This window comes from Nanorana parkeri, unplaced genomic scaffold (assembly GCF_000935625.1).
Source record: "Nanorana parkeri isolate BGI_ZX_2015 unplaced genomic scaffold, ASM93562v1 scaffold685, whole genome shotgun sequence".
In the NCBI taxonomy this organism is placed as follows: Eukaryota; Metazoa; Chordata; class Amphibia; order Anura; family Dicroglossidae; genus Nanorana; species Nanorana parkeri.
The window spans coordinates 520520-540639 of NW_017306953.1; the positions used below are offsets into that span (position 1 = coordinate 520520).

At 43.9% G+C, this 20120-nt stretch overlaps 1 pseudogene; it reads left to right on the plus strand.

Moving 5' to 3' along the window:
* The first annotated feature begins 14442 nt into the window (after nt 1-14442).
* Nucleotides 14443-20120, plus strand: part of LOC108792809 — a 6410-nt pseudogene continuing 732 nt past the window's right edge.

Sequence of the window (20120 nt, forward strand, 5' to 3'; positions counted from 1 at the left end):
GTGTTGCACAGTACGGGCGCGGGACCCTATACGCCGCCAGCCCTAGGTTATAAGTCCCATCGTTTTCGTGACTCGGAAGTAGATGACATGGGACGCCGAGGAGCTGCCTACATAGTGAAGTTCCCTTCCCCTCCTAAGAGGCTAAGGTGGGTGCAAGGGACCTAGAGCCCCCAGGAGAAGGGCACAGTCCGTGAGGCAGGACATTCAGGGGGAAACTCCAAGGTTTATGAGGGCAATACAGAGAGTAACAAGGAAGGAGAGAAGAGCAAAGTGAGTACAGGAGAGCACACAAAAGAGCACTGGGAGGTCCCACCTCCTGCCAGGGTGTCCGCCGGGCTTAGAGGTCAGTGAGAAATAGCGTCCGAGAAATCCGCCAACCCCTTGAAGGTGAGCCACGCAGACCATGCAAGTACATATTGAGGACCAGCATCACATTCCTCAGCCAGGAGCCCCTCCAAGTCAGCGATGCGATCCATTTCCACAGTCCATTCAGCCAGGGTGGGGACCACCGGTGAACGCCAATGGCGCGGGATGACTGCTCTGGCCGCCATGAGGAAGTGGCGCAGTAAGCCCTTTTTCGCCGACTTAAGCGACCCGGGCACCATAGACAGCAATAGTATCTTAGGGTCATCGGCAATCACAGCTCCCGTCGCCCTGAGGTACACATCCAGCACGGCTCGCCAGAATCCCCAGATCGGAGGGCAGCTCCACCAGATGTGGGTCATATGGCCCAGAGAGTTATTGCAGCGCCAACAGGAGGCAGAGACATCTGGATAGAATCAGTGGAGGACCTCTGGACAATGGTACCATCGGGTCAAGATCTTCAGGTTTTTCTCGTGTGCTGTACTAGCAATGGAGAGGGAATGAGTGAGGGTGAATGACTTCATCCAGTCCGCCTCCAACAGAGGTTCTCCCAGTTCCCTTTCCCACACTGCGGTATAGGCCGGCAGGTTAGGGGAGGCTAGGGAGGAGAGGATAGAGTAGAGGAGAGAGACCGAGTGGGTTGGAGGTGAGGATACCAAAAGAAGGGAGTCCAAAGGAGAGGATAGAGTAGAGGAGAGAAACCGAGTGGGTTGGAGGTGAGGATACCAAAAGAAGGGAGTCCAAGGCCGTGGGAGCTCCGCTGAAGACATCCACATCGCGGAAGGTGGAAATAAAGGAGCGAAACTGCCCATCAGCCAACCAAGTTCCCCGTACTGTGTGGGACTGGGCCCCTCCTACCCCCTGGAGGTTCATCAGGGCGGAGACCAAACGACGGTGTGAACCCCTTGTCCAACGTCCAAAAGAGGAGCCGGATAGAGCTGGAGGGAAAGCCGGGTTACCAAAGAAAGGGGTCATGGGTCCCATGTAGGAAGAGACACCGAATCGAGCCACACAGCGGTCCCATAGTTTCAAGGTGTGGGCAGTCAGAAACGGGAGAGATGAGTACACTGGCCTAGATCCTGGGACTATCCAGATGGCATCTGATCCCGGGAGGTGATACAACAAGGCATAGAAGTCTGCGAAGGTTCGTTGGATTTCTAAAGGGGAGTGTACAAGAGCTCCAGACTCAGTTCTGATATGCGGGACGTAGGCTGGAGCCGGGTGGGGATGAAGAGTCCGAGCCAATGCCCTACCACACTTGTCGCGATATCCATACGCCTTGGATGCCATTTTGTTCTTGAATGTGCGTGACGATAAGTCAAGCAACCCCAGGAGTGTCAGTCGGGCTTGAGAGATGCTCAATATGAGCTCAGGGGACGGCAAGCGTTTGTTACGTGTTTCTAGGTCAGTAAGGGTTTGGATGGCCTCGCGGATTATTGATCCGTTGTCGCAGCTCCCGTACTTCCCCTCGCAGTGCCTCCTCCAGCCTTGAAGCCCAGGTGTCAAAGTCAGCCCGGAAGGAGGTGAACACGCTCCTTATCTCACAGGCTGCTGGGGTTCTGGCTCAGTGATGGCCGCTGGCAGAGGCGTGTCTGGAGCGGTAAGCTCTGTGTGCATCAGTGCCATGGACTGGATGGGAGGAGGGGGGTCCTGTGTCCCCGTGCCCGCCGGCCGGGCAGAAGACCGGAGACTCAGCGTAGGAGCCGGCGAGGGCGCAGCCGCGGCCTTCTTCGGCGGCATATTGCGGCCCTCTGACGTAGCTGCACCGTCCGCTCGGCGGGAGAAATAGGAGGCTATATCGCGGGCGAAGGAGGCGGCCGGAGGAACGGTTGCCGCAGATGTGGTCCGGGTGTCGGGCATAGAGCAGGGAGGCAGAGAGGTAGGCTGGATGCCTGTAAATTATGCTGTGTATAGCCCCGGTTCAGCAGCGCTCACCTCGGCACGTCTTTACTCCTCCATAGCCGGCCACGCCCCCCCGAGAAGGTTGTTTTAGTTGGCGTCTCTTTGGAGGGGGGGGCGGCATGTGTGGGCAATAGAGGGGCTGCCACAGTGTCCCAGGTTGCTAAGAGCTCTTAGTAACCTGTGACACTCTGTCCAGCTTCCTGCCCAGCACTCTGATGTCATCAGTTGCCAGGGTGCTGAGCAGGGCACTCTAGCTGGTGTCCTGCAGGGCTCCTGGCAACCAGTGACGTCTGTGAGCTGACAGAGAGCCATTGACAGCACAGCTCTTACACAGCCACCGACCACTATCAGCAAGGCATCCCCCCACCCCGTGAAAGATTATCCTATCAGCAGCACCCCCCGCCATTCTACAGCCTCAGGTAGCATATAGTGTCCTGTAGCGGACTATTTCTCAATGTTTTGAATTAAGATTCACACAAATTTCCCCTAAGATTATTACACAAAAATGTATAAACCTTAGGTAAAAATGTTGATAAATAGACCCCCGACTGTTCTTTGTAATTGTGTTGTTTTCTTTTTTTGTGAATACAATTGATTGTTATTTCTGTACTGTTGTTTTAAATTCAGTTTGACTTTTTTTGCCACTGTCTGTGTTTTTTTTTCATTGAAAAAACCCTAAATTAAAATTATTAGGATAAATACGGGCCATTTTTCAGGTGAAGTTCTGTTAAGTAAAATAAGCTTATATAATCCTTATTAATCATTTAAAGTTCACTGCACCCTTAAAAAAAAATCACCTTCTCCATTGATTGAAGTGCTTTTTTCCAAATTTTCAGATTTTTTTTTTAACTTTCACTATTTCCAACAATGTTTTTTAAATGCGCCAATTTTTGTTTGACATGTTCCTTTAAATTTGTCTGGGCGACTGTGGTGCTCTTCAGGCATTACAGAAGGATAATAATAATAATAATGTGATCTCACGATATGATCCGGCTCACAGCGCAACTTAATGAGTGCAGAGTGATCCCTTTATACTTATATTGTCCCCATGTTCCAGATCACAGATGGCACAATTCCTGCCTTACCTCCTCCTCTGATTGGAGAGCACTTAGCTTTTCACAATAGATTAAACAGGTCAGAGATCGCCGTGTTATTAGCGGTTGGCATTTCAGAAAACAAAGGAGCGCCGTGTGTCGTTTCCAGCTCCCGCTGTCTCAATGATCCTTTTCGTTGGGTTTATTGATGTTTTGTATATGCTTGAACAATCTCTTTACCTTGACTTCCAATTACCAGGCAATCACGTTTTTTTTTCAGTTTACTACAATGTAATTTATTATTGAATTAAAACATTGTTTATATTTGGTATTAAGTATGTTGTCTGGACTTTGTTCATTGAATTTCAGTGGGGTGTGTCAATTGTGCAGTGCAGGAGGAGCACAAAATCCATGTAATGAGTAGAAATGGCCTTCCACATGCACGTGAAGCCAACATTCTCCAACAGCTAGAAATGTATGTGTATCCTGTAAACATGAAATGCTGTTATGAGAATAGTTCCAGCCAAAAGTCATATTGAAGGTTGCTAAAGAAAAATAATTATTGTGTGTTACTAATTATTAACATATGACAATGTTAATTGGTTATATGGGCTCTTTATATAATAACAGGTTGGCTTGCTAGAATGACTTTGCCCAAACAAATGTTGCTAGTACAGATGGCTGTTCTTAGAATGCCTTGTTGTGTAATGTGGAGACAGTTAGTCTTCTTGTTCTACACTGAGGTACACTGCCTGACCAAAGATGACAATGCCAGGATTCATTGGGCTCGCATTGTGAAAGAGTGGTTCAGGGAGCATGAGACATCATTGTCACACATGGATTGGCCACCACAGAGTCCAGACCTTATCCCCATTGAGAATCTTTGGGATGTGCTGGAGAAGACTTTACACAGTGGTCCGACTCTACCATCATCACTACAAGATCCTGGTGAAAATGTATTGCATCTCTGGACGGAAAATAAATGTTGTGACATTGCATAAGCTTATCGGAACAATGCAACGTCCATTGTGTGCCGTAATCAAAGCTAAAGGGGGTCCAATAGAATATTAGAGTGTGTGACTTTGTTTTTTGGACAGGCAGTGTGTTTGGGAGTCTGGAGGTCGGTCAAGCTGATCGGGTGTTCTGAGATAATAGAAATTAATGTCTCCTGTAAATGAATGATGTGCTGCTTGTGTAAATCATTAAGTCAATATTTAATATTATGTTTTGGAGGGTCCCACATGGCAACTGTCCGGGATTGGAGCTTAAAAGTCTCCGGTATTGAGGTCAGATCCTTGGTACACCTGCTATCTAAGAATCTCTGCACATGTTCATCTCTCTACTTTCTAATCTTTACTCTTATTTTGGAACTCTTCTCTTCTAAATAAACTTTGAAAGCCGTCACCGTGAGCAGAGGTTGTTGTTTTCCTTATCAAAGTATAGGTGGAGCATGTTGGTCTCAGTCAGCAGCAGACTTCTCTTGAGTATTCTAGGTGGGACATCTCCCTATGATGGGTCCTGACTTTTTTAGGAAATGGCTAGGACTCCTCTTAGGGTTTTTATGCTGTCTTAGTTCCATTGGGGGGTTGTTTTTGTTTGACACATCAGGAAGTGGAAGAATTCTCCACCTTCTAAAAGAATGTCACTGGAACAGATGTGCCTATTGGAAGATTTTCTCTCAGCTCCTGTTCTCATGACAGTTTTAAAATGTTGGATTTCCCATCACTTTCTGTCTCTTTGACAGTCATCACCAGGACAAATAAAGAAAGTAAATCTTCCCAAACGGGGACATAGACAGCAATAGAAAGATGGCTTGTGTTCTTGTGTCCTTCCCCACTCTATTTAAATAATAATAAAAACGTTTTGTCTGGAGATACACTTTAAAGCTGAACCCCAGGTTATTAAGCAAGTTTTTTTCACCTGTGATTGTGAGGGAAGATTTGGCAGAGGAACTTTTGGTTAAAGTTTATAAAGGTTTGGAGAGGATTGGACTAAAGCTCTTCATTAGAGGAGTCCTCCCCAGGGCTATTACCTTTATTAGCAAGGAAGGGTCTTCTGTGTGCGCCCCACCGATTCCTGCTTTACCTAGTTCGGAAGGGCTGGTTTTCTCTAACATCTAGGCTAAGCTCCACCTACCAGGAACTTCAGTATCCAATAAGATGCACTTCATCGGTCATTAAAAGTGCTTTTAGTAGACATAAAAGGAGGGTGGGATGTAGCTCTGGTAGCAGTGTAAAGGATCTATTCATAAATTGAAACCAGGATCAGAGGGACACACAGAAGAAACTTATTCAACTAGTAAGATAACACCAGGCATCTCGCGTCTCCTCTGAGAGGGACTTGTAAGGTTCATGTAGCACCCCCTATCCCTAGGATGGTGAGGAGAACCCTATGTGGTTCAATGAGCTAGCATTTCTACTCTCATGGTGAAAGCCTTGACTTTTTGTGCTTGAAATTAAATTGAGTGGCAGTTACTGTTTAATGTCTAAATGGATTTTTTAGCTTAATAAACTCAGGTGAATAGGTTAGGGTACAGGAAAAACAAAGCGAAATAATAAAACAGGACAACATGAGCAAAATGCAGCTCCAGACTTATTTTCTAGTAAAGTAGGTAGTTAGCCCTTTAAGGGCAGCCAGAGCAGAACCCAGGGCCTATGCAGTTAATCACAGGTACGGATGAGCAGTTTGAACCTCTTGTAATGTCCACTGGAAGCAGCTTATACCCAGATCTCCAGGCCATTCTTCAGTACAGAAGCCTCTTCCTAGGCTGATCCATACAAGCAGCCATCTTCCTGCTCTGATCACTCTGGATGTACCCTCCAGTAGGACAGCCAAACAATCCTTAAAGCCCTCAGACACAGGTCAACTTCTGCTTCCTTAGACCTAGGGTCAGGCCCTTCTTTATGGCAAAGACCTCCCCGAGCAGCAGGGTTAAGAATCAAAAGACCTCCACCCTGGCAGGAGCCTATTAAGCAAAGACAAAGGCACCTCAGCTGGGTTAGCCCCCAAAGACTCCTCTCACAGTGGCATCCTCTCAAAGGCCTGTCAGGAAAAACCCTCCTCTCAAGACAGCACCCCGGGAGGCAAAGGACCAAAGACCCTTCTGGAAGGTCACCTGTGTTTCTCCTGAAGTACAGTCTACAACAACAGGCAGAAGTAAACAATGGTCTGAACTTGGGGGAAACCCAATGGACACCAAAACAACAATATAAACTCAAGCTGGCTACAGCCAATTTGCCGGCATTAAGTTTAGACTGGTGGCACTCCAGTGTATGGCAGGGTCCCAACTTTTACTTTTGAGTTGTCACTGGTTTGTTCCTGGATCTCGGGAATCTTAAATTTTTCCTGAAGCCACCTTTCAGTCTCTCTTCTCACACTGCAGGTAGACAGGATACCCCCTATAACAAAAAACAGACGCGAGTAAACAGCTAATTACATAAGAAATGACAATGTAACATTACCATGTACAAACTCTGAGCTCCCTTTCCAGTCTGACATTTCATGCGCTTGAATCATGCAGTGATTATATAATGCACTCTTAAGGTTAAAGTGTCTGTTGCAAAATTAAATTGGCAGATGTAAAGATGATAATGAATACTTGTTGGTCCGGTGAACAGGAACTGTTGCCTGAAATTTCTTCTGAAATTAACATTTCTGGAACTACCGATCTTTGTTGCCTGCCTCACTCCATGGTTCTTCCTGCAGACCTCAACACCACCGAGGAACACAGTACTAACATTGGGAATAGTGCTTTATTTTTTGTTATAGCATCTACAGTGGAGATTCTTTACACAGTCCTATGTTCTCTTCTACTGTACAAGTATATGCAACACTAAAGAGGACCTGTCACTTCTCAGTGTAGTTCCTTAGTTTGAGAGACAACTATTGCTGAGAGTGTTTCTAAACCCATTGACAGCTTTTGCTAATTAGCATTTGTAGTGGTCACCAAATTTGCCGACCTGGGCCTAAGGGCATGAGAGCCGTCAAGGACTGGGGTAAAATTTTCACTGTTTTTAAAACTGAGCTATAGGTTGATATAAAAGACACACATTAATTCAGCTCTTAAAGTGACACAAACTCAGCAGTTAAACCTTAAAGTGACATTAAACCCTCAGATTTTTTAACATAAAACAATACTGTAATGTGTGTCTTACTGTAATCCATGGTTGTTTCCCTCCTCTTTGCTGCTCTTCCTTTTAAATCTGTATCTCGTCTCATGCTGGGCAGAACTTCTGTTTTGCAGCAGACTGCCTTGTCTCTGGAATGGATACATGGTGTCTGTGTATAGGTTTGTATAGGCTTGTAACCTGAGCCAGCACTACAGGAAGAGGCCCTGAGCTGCAAAGGGAAGTTCTCCCCCAGCATGAGAAGACATGAGGATTTAAAAGGAAGAGCAGCAAAGAGAAGGGAAACTACCATGGATTACAGTAAGGCACACATTACAGTATTGGTTTATGTTAAAAAATCTGAGGGTTTAATGTCACTTTAAAATTACATTCAAGTACCTTAACTATGAACAACAATGTATCTTATTTGTGTATCACTCGGCGGTAGATCCTCCAATCATCTCTGAATTGGTGCTGACACTGTCCTTCCTTCTGGAGGGGGGCTACTTCTGTTCCCCATGGTCCCTGTGTGTGTTGTAAAGTAGTCACCGCTCCAAGCTCGCTCCCGGGATGGACTACAAGCTCAATACAAATTACTAAACTAAATGTGAGATTGTAGTCCATCCGGGAGTGAGCTTGGAGCAGTGACTACTTTACATGGCATCGCCCACCACCGCCGGGTCCCCGCTGAGATATCGCTGATGCACTTGAACACGATTGCGGCTAAAAAAGCCATGCATTGTGCGTGTCGCAAAAAAAGGTACATGTAGGTACATGCCAACCCATTGAAGCTAGGTTCACACCATGGCGAACCGTGACCGCTCGCCAATCGCGCACGAGTCTGCAACGGATGGCCGCGTGTTCACGGAATAGCTCGCGTTGGCGGGGCCATTATTTTCTAATAGCACCCCAGTCTTGCCGGGCCTAAAAAAGCCGTGCTTTGTGTGTTGCAAGATAAGGTACATGTACCTTTTTTTAGCAATTGCCGTGCGGACGTAAACCCTTTGAAATCAATGGGGCTGCGCGGCAAACTCTGTGTGAAATTGTACATGATTGTGCGGCCCCGGGACGCGCGTCCCAGGATCGCCAACATCTGATCCTAACCTGAAGATGAATATTGCAGCAACAGCTGTTTTTGTTATTTGATCTTTTAATGGGCTATTCATTTTTATCTTGTTATATTGGGCGAGAGTTCTGCTTCAAGTGCTTCCCCCTGTAATGTGTATAAACGAAGGCGTGGATCCCCAAAGGATCTCATTTTTATTGAAATAGATTTAAGAAAATTATATATGTATATATACTGTATCTTGTTATCTGTTGCTGGAGTTCTATTTTAAGTGCTTGAAGGAGTGGATCCCGAAATTAACATATTAGCAGCTCTTCGCTTCCAGGAAAAAGGTGGAACTGTTATATAAATTGCACAGTAAAAAAGAAATCTAAATATAGCTCTTTAATAATTGTGTATAATGGCCTTAGACTGGGAAGGGCTGCTAATATGCAGATGAGATAATCTGCTAACCCAAACACCTAGAATACTGAGTGCCAGCTTGGACTGGGAGTCAGAGGAAGGGTGACACACGTGTGTTTGACCCCCTACCATTGACAGCTATGATATGATGATGTGGGGTATCACATACATTTTTTACATGAGCAAGACTGTTACAGACACAGGTAGACTTTAACTCAAAAGTTGTTGTTTTTAAAGAAAGTGCTATAGCTTTTTTGAAATTGGCAAGAGCTCTTTTATGTGACCAGCATAGAATCAAGTGGGCATGTATAAGGTTTCCTCTTAATTATTATTATTTATTTTTTTAAGCCCGTGGAGCGTGCACTGAAAACAAACATCCCCTGTGAACAATAAAAATGAATAGTGAAATCACTACACACTGAAAAAAAAGTGCACAAGGATGCTATGGTCCTTCTCTAGTGAGAAGGGCCTCGGATTCCTGAACCCCTCTGGGGCGCAAGGCTCCTGGCAGGGAAAAGGATGACTTAGGTCCACCTACCCGGAGGCCGGCGGACCCCTCTGCTCTGGGACCTGCCGAAACAGGTCAACTGAGTACTAAGTGGGGGCTCCCCCGAAGAGAGACCCCTGAGTGGGAGGAGGCAGGGAAGCCCAAAGAGGCCACAGAACCACCTCCCTAACTTCAGGAACGGGCCCCGAAGGTACCCGCACCCTCCGTCATTCTGTGAAGTCAAAACGTGCAGTCGTGCATAAAAAAAAGTGCTTAAATAAATAAGTGCCAGTGCACAAACCTGGCAAGTCATCCAGCAGAGGTATAAAAATTGCCCCAGGCTAGCCAGAATGCCTGCCCAAGAGGCGTGGTTCAGAAAGTAGCTTGAGTGCCGTAACCAAGTGCTGGTGAATCAAGTGGGGTTCCAAACCCAAGTGATTTTCTGGCACACCCTGAGACACCACTCCCAGGGGGCACAGTACTGTGAGCTTCTGCGCTCCCCGAACCCTCCGGCCAGATAAATGCAGTCCCATCCCTACCAGAAGGCATAAGCACCAGAGGAGTTCCTGCCTACAACTGGGGATAACCAAACCAGAATCAACCCAGGAGGAAAGGAAACCCCTCCGGCACCCACCAAGTACTCCAGGGAATACTTCACAACCATCTCCTGGTCTGAAGATGGTGTCTTTTTTCCCCTGAAACCTGATAAGAACAGATACTACCCTTGATCTTAGTCAAAAGCCCAAGAAGCAAAGGTTTCCTCATAAACTGTATGTAAATCTATCAGACGTTTTTGAAGAGTAAGGGGTGGTTAAGGCTCCTGTCAGGTTTTTTTCTTGTCCGTGTCAAATCAGAAAGATTTTCCTTGACTTCTTGTCCTAGAGAAACAAGTAAGAAAAGATCTCTCCAAAGCAAGGGGTTATCCCCTCCTGGTTGTCTCCAGTGCAGGTTTATCCATTGGAAGATTTCTTCTCATCCTATTGTTCAAGTGACATTTGACTCATCTCTTCAAGGAAGCCTATCCCACCTCAACCTAACCACTGAACCATCACTTTCTCAGACAATTCATCCTCACACAGCTACCTCCTCATGTATCATTTCCCCCTCCTCTTTTAGATTGGAAGCCCTCAGGGGCAGGGCCCTCCTTACCATCTTGTCTTGAATTGTATTGTAATTGTAATGTCTTCCTTATATTGTAAAGCGCTGCGCAAACTGATGGCGCTATATAAATACTAGGGATGCACCGATACCGATACAAGCATCGGTATCGGCCGCGATACCGAGTATTTGCATGAGTACTCGTACTCGTGCAAATGCTCGGATGTCTAAAACGAGTACCTGTGTCTGCCATCTTCCACCGCCGCACACAGCACACAGGACCGTGTCTGCATTCATTCAAGATGGCCACGATCTCCTTCTCCACGGGCGAACAGCCGAAAGCAGACTCCGCCTTCAATTCCTCTGTCCTCACTCGTGATTGGTGGGGAAGCCTGTCAATCATCCAATCGGCCAATCAGCGTGAGAAGAGGCCATTCCTCTGTCCTCACTCGTGATTGGTGGGGAAGCCTGTCAATCATCCAATCGGCCAATCAGCATGAGAAGAGGCCGGCATTGACAGATGACTAGGCTGTGACACGAGGGGATGAAGCAGACGGAGACGACGGAGAACAAGGTTAGCAGCACTGCTGGGGCTGGGCACAGGATGGGGGGTGGGCACAGGATGGCCTCAAAAGTTATATTTGCCTTGCTATTCTATTTGGATGAGGCAAATCATGGATGAGGCAGAGCACATGTTCAGCATAAAAAACAGGATGGCATAAAAAAAAGTTATATTTGCCTGCTGTAATGCAATTAGTAATTGCATTACAGCAGGCAAATATAACTTTTTTTTATGCCATCCTGTGCCCAGCACACACCTGTAGTGTGGCAAAGTTATATCTAATTCTGCATACATGGCTGTATATGCATTATGCACTACAGTGTTCTGGTCTGAACATGTGCTCTGCCTCATCCATGATTTGCCTCATCCAAATAGAATAGCAAGCAGTAGTATTTTTTTTTTTTTATAAACCTAATTGCTATTCTATAACTAAGCCTTGTATCCCCATATGTGCATAATGCATACATATAGTGTGGAACAGTTATATTTATTTCTGCATACCTGGCTGTATATTAAATTTTTTAATGTATAATATACAGCCAGGTATGCAGAATTAGATATAACTGTGCCACACTACAGGTGTGGGCTGGGCACAGGTTGGCATAAAAAAAAAGTTATATTTGCCTGCTGTAATGCAATTATTAGGTTTAAAAAAAAAAAATCACTACTGCTTGCTATTCTATCTTACTAAGCCTTGTATCCCCATAGTGGGGAAAATGGATGAGGCTGAGCACATGTCAAGGCCCGAACACTGTAGTACATAATGCATATAGTGTGGAACAGTTATATTTATTTCTGCATACCTGGCTGTATATTATACATTAAAAAATGTAATATACAGCCAGGTATGCAGAAATAAATATAACTGTTCCACACTATATGCAATGCATTATGCACTACAGTGTTCTGGTCTGAACATGTGCTCTGCCTCATCCATGATTTGCCTCATCCAAATAGAATAGCAAGCAGTAGTGATTTTTTTTTTTTTTTTATAAACCAATTAGGTTTATAAAAAAAAAAAAATCACTACTGCTTGCTATTCTATCTAACTAAGCCTTGTATCCCCATATGGTGGAAAATGGATGAGGCTGAGCACATGTCAAGGCCCGAACACTGTTGTGCATAATGCATACATATAGTGTGGAACAGTTATATTTATTTCTGCATACCTGGCTGTATATTACATTTTTTAATGTATAATATACAGCCAGGTATGCAGAATTAGATATAACTGTGCCACACTACAGGTGTGGGCTGGGCACAGGTTGGCATAAAAAAAAAGTTATATTTGCCTGCTGTAATGCAATTATTAGGTTTATAAAAAAAAAATCACTACTGCTTGCTATTCTATCTTACTAAGCCTTGTATCCCCATATGGTGGAAAATGGATGAGGCTGAGCACATGTCAAGGCCCGAACACTGTAGTGCATAATGCATACATATAGTGTGGAACAGTTATATTTATTTCTGCATACCTGGCTGTATATTACATTTTTTAATGTATAATATACAGCCAGGTATGCAGAATTAGATATAACTGTGCCACACTACAGTGTTCTGGAGTCTGGACATGTGCTGCTCGTCTATTTTCCCCACTATGGGGATACAAGCCTTAGTTAGCAATGGCATGATCTAAATATTCATTTCATTTAATTTAATTATTCAATGTCTTTTATTTACATTATAAACTTTATAATATATAAAAAAAAGACATTGAATAATGAAATGAATATTTAGATCATGCCATTGCTAACTAAGGCTTGTATCCCCATGATGGGGAAAATAGATGAGCATATGTCCAGAGACTCCAGAACAGTGTATTATTGTATAGTGTTGTACAGATATATATATCCAATTCTGTATACCTGGCACATTTAAACAAATACAAAATATATTGATATACAGGTCCAGGAATGTCAATGTTATATTAATACAGCATGGTCAAAGATAAATTAATCTTTATTTGATATATATATTATAAATCACTCAGCAATGGAAAAACATTTTATTTTATTCATGCTGTATTCACTCAGCTACGATTCCCTGGCTGGAATCCATACTTTTGCACCTGCAAGTTAGTTATGTGAATGAGGCCTAAATGTAAGTTTAAGATGATTTTTTTTACTTTTGGGAAAGCTTGGTGGAGTTATAATTGGAACAAAAGCAGAGGTTTTGCCTGTGATATTGCAACTTGCAGGTGCAAAAAAAAGGATTCCAGCCAGGGAATCATAGCTGAGTGAATACAGCATGAATAAATATAAAATAATTGTTTTTTCCATTGCTTAATCAATATTATATAAAATAAAGATTAATTTATCTGTGACCATGCTGTATTAATATAACAAGGGCCGGCTGTTAGTTGTGTGAATGAGGTCTTAAGCTAAATTAAGGTTTTTTCACTTTTCTACACAATTCCATCTGCTTCCATCCTATCCATACGCCATCTTGTGGCCTTTTTTCAAATGGCACGTTGAGATTTTACTAACTTTCGTTGAGTACAACTTTGTGACAATTTAAGCAAAGTAAACTTATTTTTTGACAGTCATGTTGTCTTTTGAGTTACAGTTCTTCATAATATTAAGAAACTGACCTAAAATCATTATTTTGTATTGCTTTGGAAAAAATGTGATCTGCCCCTTTAAGAAAAAGTATCGGTAATTGGTATCGGCGAGTACTTAAAAAAAGTATCGGTACTCGTACTCAGACCCAAAAAAGTGGTATCGGTGCATCCCTAATAAATACTATGTAATAATAATAATAATTTGTAGATTTTGGGATTTCCCATCCATTTCAGTCCTGCCGACAATGGTCACTAGCACCAATGGAGAGAGCGAATCTCTCCAATGGGATGGACATGACAAAAATGGTAAACTGAACTCTTTTATTTTTATTCTACAGGATTTGTAGCTATATAGGTGAACGTGACCAGCCTAATACAGATAACTTTACCAATATGTATTTTATAAACCTAAGAAAAATTACCAACAGCAGCCAGCAGGCGGTAGCCTGGAAGGGAGGTCTTCACACTATTGCCGAGCAATGTCAAAGCTATGATATGATTTGCCTGGTGTAGTAAGATTTCCTGCTATTTGGCTTTGTGCACAGCACATATACAGCCCCCTTTCTTGTCTCATGTTCAAACAGTACCATACGGGTTTGCAGTTAGAGAGAGACAGTCAAAAAGTGAGCAGGCAGTGCTGGATTTTAATAGAAAGCCCAGTAATCTCTTCAAAGGAAGTACTTAGGAAATAGCAAGAAGGTAAAGATATGAAAGGTTTACTTGCTGAATGTACATTATCATGTTGCTTTAAGGTTTCACGCATTTAGCAGCCACTGTATTTTACAACAATGTCTTTCTTTTTTTTTTAGACTAGACTTTACTAAACATTCTAGTCCCGTTGTCCTCTCCAGGGACTGACATTCTGCGGTGAGCCATGATTGTCGTCTGTGTTTTCCTCGTTCTTTGCTGTAATTTGGTCCAGAGTCAGTTCCCACGGGCCTGCACCACAGCTGCTGCACTTCGGACCAAAACCTGTTGCCCCCTTTGGAAGGACAGCAGCTCCTGCGGCTCCCGCTCGGGCCGTGGACAATGCCGTAACCGGGTTGTATTTACTTCCTTCGTAGCTGGCCAAGAGCGCCAATATGATGATCGCCTGGGCTGGCCAAAGTATTACTACGACAGAACCTGCGGATGCTTTGGAAATTACAGCGGCTATGACTGCGGCGACTGTAAGTACGGGTATTTCGGTGAAAAGTGTGACCGCAAGATCACTGTTGTGCCGAAGGAAAATCCGAGAACTTTCTTTGCTGGAAAGGAAAAGATTCCTCGGCTACTTGGTGCTGGCCAAAACCACAATTAGTAAGAACTTTGTCATCTTGTCCCCCGGAGACCGAAATCATCGGGACGCGTACCGCTTTGTCGATGCCTCCATCTATAATGTCTTTTCCTGGATCCATTACTATTCCATGAAACCAATTATGATGAATGGGACCTTCCTTGGTTCAGCAACCTACGCCCATCAAGGTCCGGCTTTTCCCGGTTGGCATCGGCTGGGCCTCCTCTTCCTGGAGAGACAAATTCAGCTCTTGACGGGGGATGAAAATTTTGCCATTCCTTATTTCGACTGGCGAGGAGAGAAAAACTGCTCAATCTGCACTGACGACTTTCTCGGTGATAACGACGTGCAAGGGTTTCTCAGTAAATACTCCCATTTCGCCTTTTGGAAGGTAAGTGAGATATCTATAATATTTTAAAAACAATTACATTTTTTAAAGTTTATACATTTTTTTTTTAAGTTGGGGTGACAACAGTTTTACCAGACAGGAAGTGAGGGGAAATGAATAAAAAGCCTCCTTCATTTCTACTAAAAAGAGTTATTTCTGCCTGTGGAGTTGTTGACTATTTTACTTCACTTCCTGTTCCCTGAAACCATTGTCATTATGACAATTAGGGATGTGAATTTAAAAAAATCCACATAATCTGTACACCAATATCCCATGTGAAGATGTTAATGTGGACCATTTATATCTTATGTGATATTCTCCCTCAATATTTGCACACAACATCAGCACTGCATATATAAGGACACTGTCCTTGTTAAGTTCAGCTATAATGAATTTGGACCTACCCACTGTATGCTGTTTGATTGCAACATGGGATATGCACAGAATGGACAAACATTTGTTGACAATTGACCAGCGAATACCTACACCAGATGCCAAAATATGTGAAAAATCCAAGTGCCCAGGTGTTTCCAGTGAAGGATACCATTGATATTACATTACACAAAGACATTTTGGACGATTGTGGTCTTTCAGCCTTGTGGCAACATTTTGGAGAAGGCCTTTTTCATGACTGCTCCTGTACTCAAGGTCAGCTCCATAAAGATGTGGCTTGACCAGTGTATTATGGAGGAACTCCAGTGGCCTGCACAAAGCCCTGACCTCAATGCTACTGAATACCTTTAGGAAAGATTGGAATGGCGATTGTGAGCCAATTCTTCCCATCCAACATCAGTACCTGACCTCTTTTGACTTAATGGACACAAATTCCCAGAAACCCTCCCCAGAAAGGGGGAGGCTGTAAAGGAAGGTGTGTGGTGGGGGGATCCATATTAATGCCCATGGCTTTTGAAGTGGGATGTCCAACAAGCTCATATAGGTGTGGTGGTAAGATTTTCACAAAGGTTTGGCTATATATAGTGTATCTCTGTACTAAGCTGATAACACAGCCCAAAGCTCCTAACTTGCTGGTCCTATACTATGTGCTATCAGCCAGGCCCTGATTTACTCTCTCTGCCGCAAGGCCATGTTCCTCAATGCGCCGAGATCACTTGGGCAAAACAAGCGGCCACATCCCTGTACATTTAGCTGTGCTTGCCCAAAGCAGGGCTAAAAGTAGAAAATAACTACCTACCCGGCACCTGGAACTGCATGTCCCAGGCATCGAGAGATAGGAATTCCCCACCCCTGCTGCCCCTCCACTCCCTGCTGACCCAAGGTTGGGCTTTGGTTGGCCTTGTGGGAAATCTGGCCCTGCTATCAGCATGTCTCCATTAGCAGAGACTGTGCACAGCTCACTTGTCCACAAAGCTTCCTCTCAAAATCATGTACCCTAATGGCCCCCTTGACTGCCATTCCAACATCCAAGCAGTAAAACAAAAGGTCCAATCAGCAGAAGTGTTCACGCACGTGTTAATAAAATTCCTATATTTTCACCATAAGACAAAATTTGGAATTATACACAACACAGATCCAAAATACTCTGCTCCAGAGAAAACACAGGCTATATCTAGACAAGGCAGAGGTATTAGCAATTCTGATGGGTAATTGTTTTATGGTGAGATGGAAATTCACACTCATATTTGTACTGGTGACCATTTGGGGAAATCCAAAATTCCAGATTAGTTATAAGCGCAAGAGCTGAGGGGAAATATTTAAATGGAGGAAAAATATTTTGGTGAAAACCATCGAAGATGTGAATTCTCTTTGCTTTGGGGAGATATCTTCACACTTCTTGTTGCATCTCCAAGAACCAAAGTTAAAGGAAATGTCATCAGCAGGACACAGATAGCAAAAAAATAAACTGACAGGAGTATTAAAGGAGAACTATGGGGTCAGGGCTTTTCCCCATAGTTCTCCTTAGGGTAACGGGATGACACAAACTAGCGTCCTCCCGTCACCCTAGGCTCAGTATACCGCGAGCTGTATACCGAAACGCCGCAGCTGAAGAGGATCCTGACAATTATGTCTGGATCCGCCCAACTGCGTGACTGACCGCTGGCTCTGGATGTGTCTGGCAGCAGCATTCAGTTTAGACTTAAAGGAGAACTATGGGGTCAGTGTTTTTCCCCATAGTTCTCCTTGGGGTAACGGGAGGACACAAACTAGCGTCCTCCCGTTACCCTAAGCTCAGTATACCGCTCGCGGTATACTGAGACGCCGCACCTGGAGCGGATCCCGACTTAGATGACGGGATCTGCCCAGCTGCGTGAGTGACTGCCTATCTAGAGGCAGAGCCAGCTGTACCCGCCCCCTCCCCCGTCCGTTCCGCCAGTCAGCACTGGCAGATCGGAGCGGGGAGAGGGGAATCCAGCCCCTCCCCCTGCCACGGCAGAGAGACGTGACAGGATCGAGAAGTGAGCGAGCGCCGGTATGTGTTCACTCACCTCCCGATCTACTGAGCCGACCTGTGACAGTCTCATTGTCACAGGTCGGCTAGAACTATGAGGTGAGTGAAAACACTCATCTCATAGTTCTCCTTTAACCTTTCTCCACTCTATAGAAAACTAAAATAAAGTTTGAGCTATAGATACTAGGGTCACCTACAGGAAACTGATTGCTTATACACGACATACAATCATCCATAGGCACTGGAATTTAACATAAATAAATCACCTGTGAATACTTTTGAATTTCAGCAAATATGAATTAATTCCCCATTCATCTACTAACAAGGCTGTTCATGTTTCCCTTCTTCAGTCTATTTGCAGCGGATACAACTATATTGATGCTTACTGCCTGAGTGCTGATGACCAGAATCAGATGCAAAAATTGCACAGGAAGCCTGGCGCTGATCCTGATGCCCCAAGCCTACCCACCTTCCAAGATGTGGAGGACACTCTGCAATGGAAAGATTATGACCTCCCTCCCTACAACAGAATGGCAAGGAAAAGCTTCCGTAATGCCTTAGAAGGTGGGCAAGCAGGATTGTAACTCAACTTTATTTATTTTTTTTAAATGTATCTCTAGGTAAAAAAAAATGTTGTAGTTTTTGACAGACTAGGAAACTTCTGTCAGTTTATTTTCTGTTGTTTTTGTACAATTGGAAAGATTTCCCCTCACTTCTTGTTTTAGATACAGGAAGCAGACACGGGGGGAAATCTCACCAAAGTGAATACAAAAATTGTTTCCATTCATGTCATGGTTGTCATCAAAACAGGAGGGGGGGGGAGGGACATTTTTAATTAGAACAAGTGAAGATCCCCCCCCCCTCTGTTTTGATGACAGCCATGACATTTTGGATTAGACACGTGCGATTCGTTTCGTTCCAAATCATAATTCGTACAAATTTGCAGAAATTCGGACATTCATGCACAATCCAAATTTCCGAATCCCAATAAATCTGAATGTGTCCGAATCCGACTTCCGTTTCTCAATTTCAGATACTGTCCGAATTTCGTTCAAAAACTAAATTGAATCAGATATGTGACTTTTCTGGCCAATCAGATGGGTTTTTCGGTTTAATGCATCCGAATGGGTCTGAATACGAGTTTTCGTTATGGCAATATGGGAGCCATATACAGTATATACATATAATACTAAAGCTGAGGCTCTCAGACCCGAATGCAATTCAGAAATTCAGATGCCGAATGCTATTCTGGTCTAGGATATTCAGCTTTAGTATTAATATCTGTATATGGTTTTCTGTGGTATTCGCAACGAATATTCGTAAACTCATCCGAAACTAACGAAAATTCGGATTTCGTCCGCATCTGAAACCCTAAACCAAATTGAATTTCGGATCCGAATCCCGAAATAACGAAGTATCCAAACCGAACCAAATTTTTTCGCAGCTTACATGTCTATTTTTGATTCCCCATCACTTTTTATATTTACCAGGACAAAGAGAGAGTTATTCTCCCCAGTGAAGACATAGGCATAAAAAAAAAAAAAAACCTGGCAAGGTTCCTAACGGTTTCTCACTCCATCTGATACTAAAATGAACACTTTACCTGAATTATGACATGATGAGGAAAAGGACCTGTGCATGTACTTGACATTCTAAGCCATAGGGGCACCGTAAAAAATTGTGCTACGTAAATGGTTGTATAAATTTATGACACATGACCATTCTAGATGCAGATAATAATAATAATAATAATAACCATAACTCAATAGGGTTTTTCTTTTCATTTGTCAAACTCATTGTTAGCTTGTGGTACCCAACAAGGTAAAAGAGAAAGATAATGGGTGCTTGAAAGGAAATGAACCAGAAGACTGTAATAGTGTATTATGATCTTTGTAGGTTTCTTGAATGCATCAAACGGGCAAACAAAAGATCTCAGCATGCATAACTCAGTCCATATATTCTTCGGTGGGACGATGTCTGTGGTTCCGATCTCCAGCAACGATCTAATGTTTCTACTACACCATTGTTTTATTGATAAGTACGTTTTTTTTTCTCTAAATTTGTTACATCAGAGTTGGCAACATGCTATATATTGGGGTTCAGCTACAGCTTATGACATCCCCAAGGGGCCGTGTGAAATATTTAGCATTTGTATTGCTGCTGACAACTGTTAGAACCTGGAGACATACCACAGGCAGGGCCGGATTTCCCACAAGGCCAACCAAGGCCCGGCCTTGGGGCAGCAGGGAGTAGAGGGGCAGTAGGGGTGTGAAATTCCTATCTCCCGATGCCTGTGACGTGCAGTTTCGGGTGCTGGGCGGGTAGCTGTTTTATACATTTAGCCCTGTTTTGGGCAAGCAGAGCTAAATCTACAGTGGGGAAGCTTTTTTTGTACAAGTACAAAGTTGCCGAGATCACTTATATGCAGCCTGCAGGTCTGCCATTCTCCATGGAGGGGGTTGAAGGGGG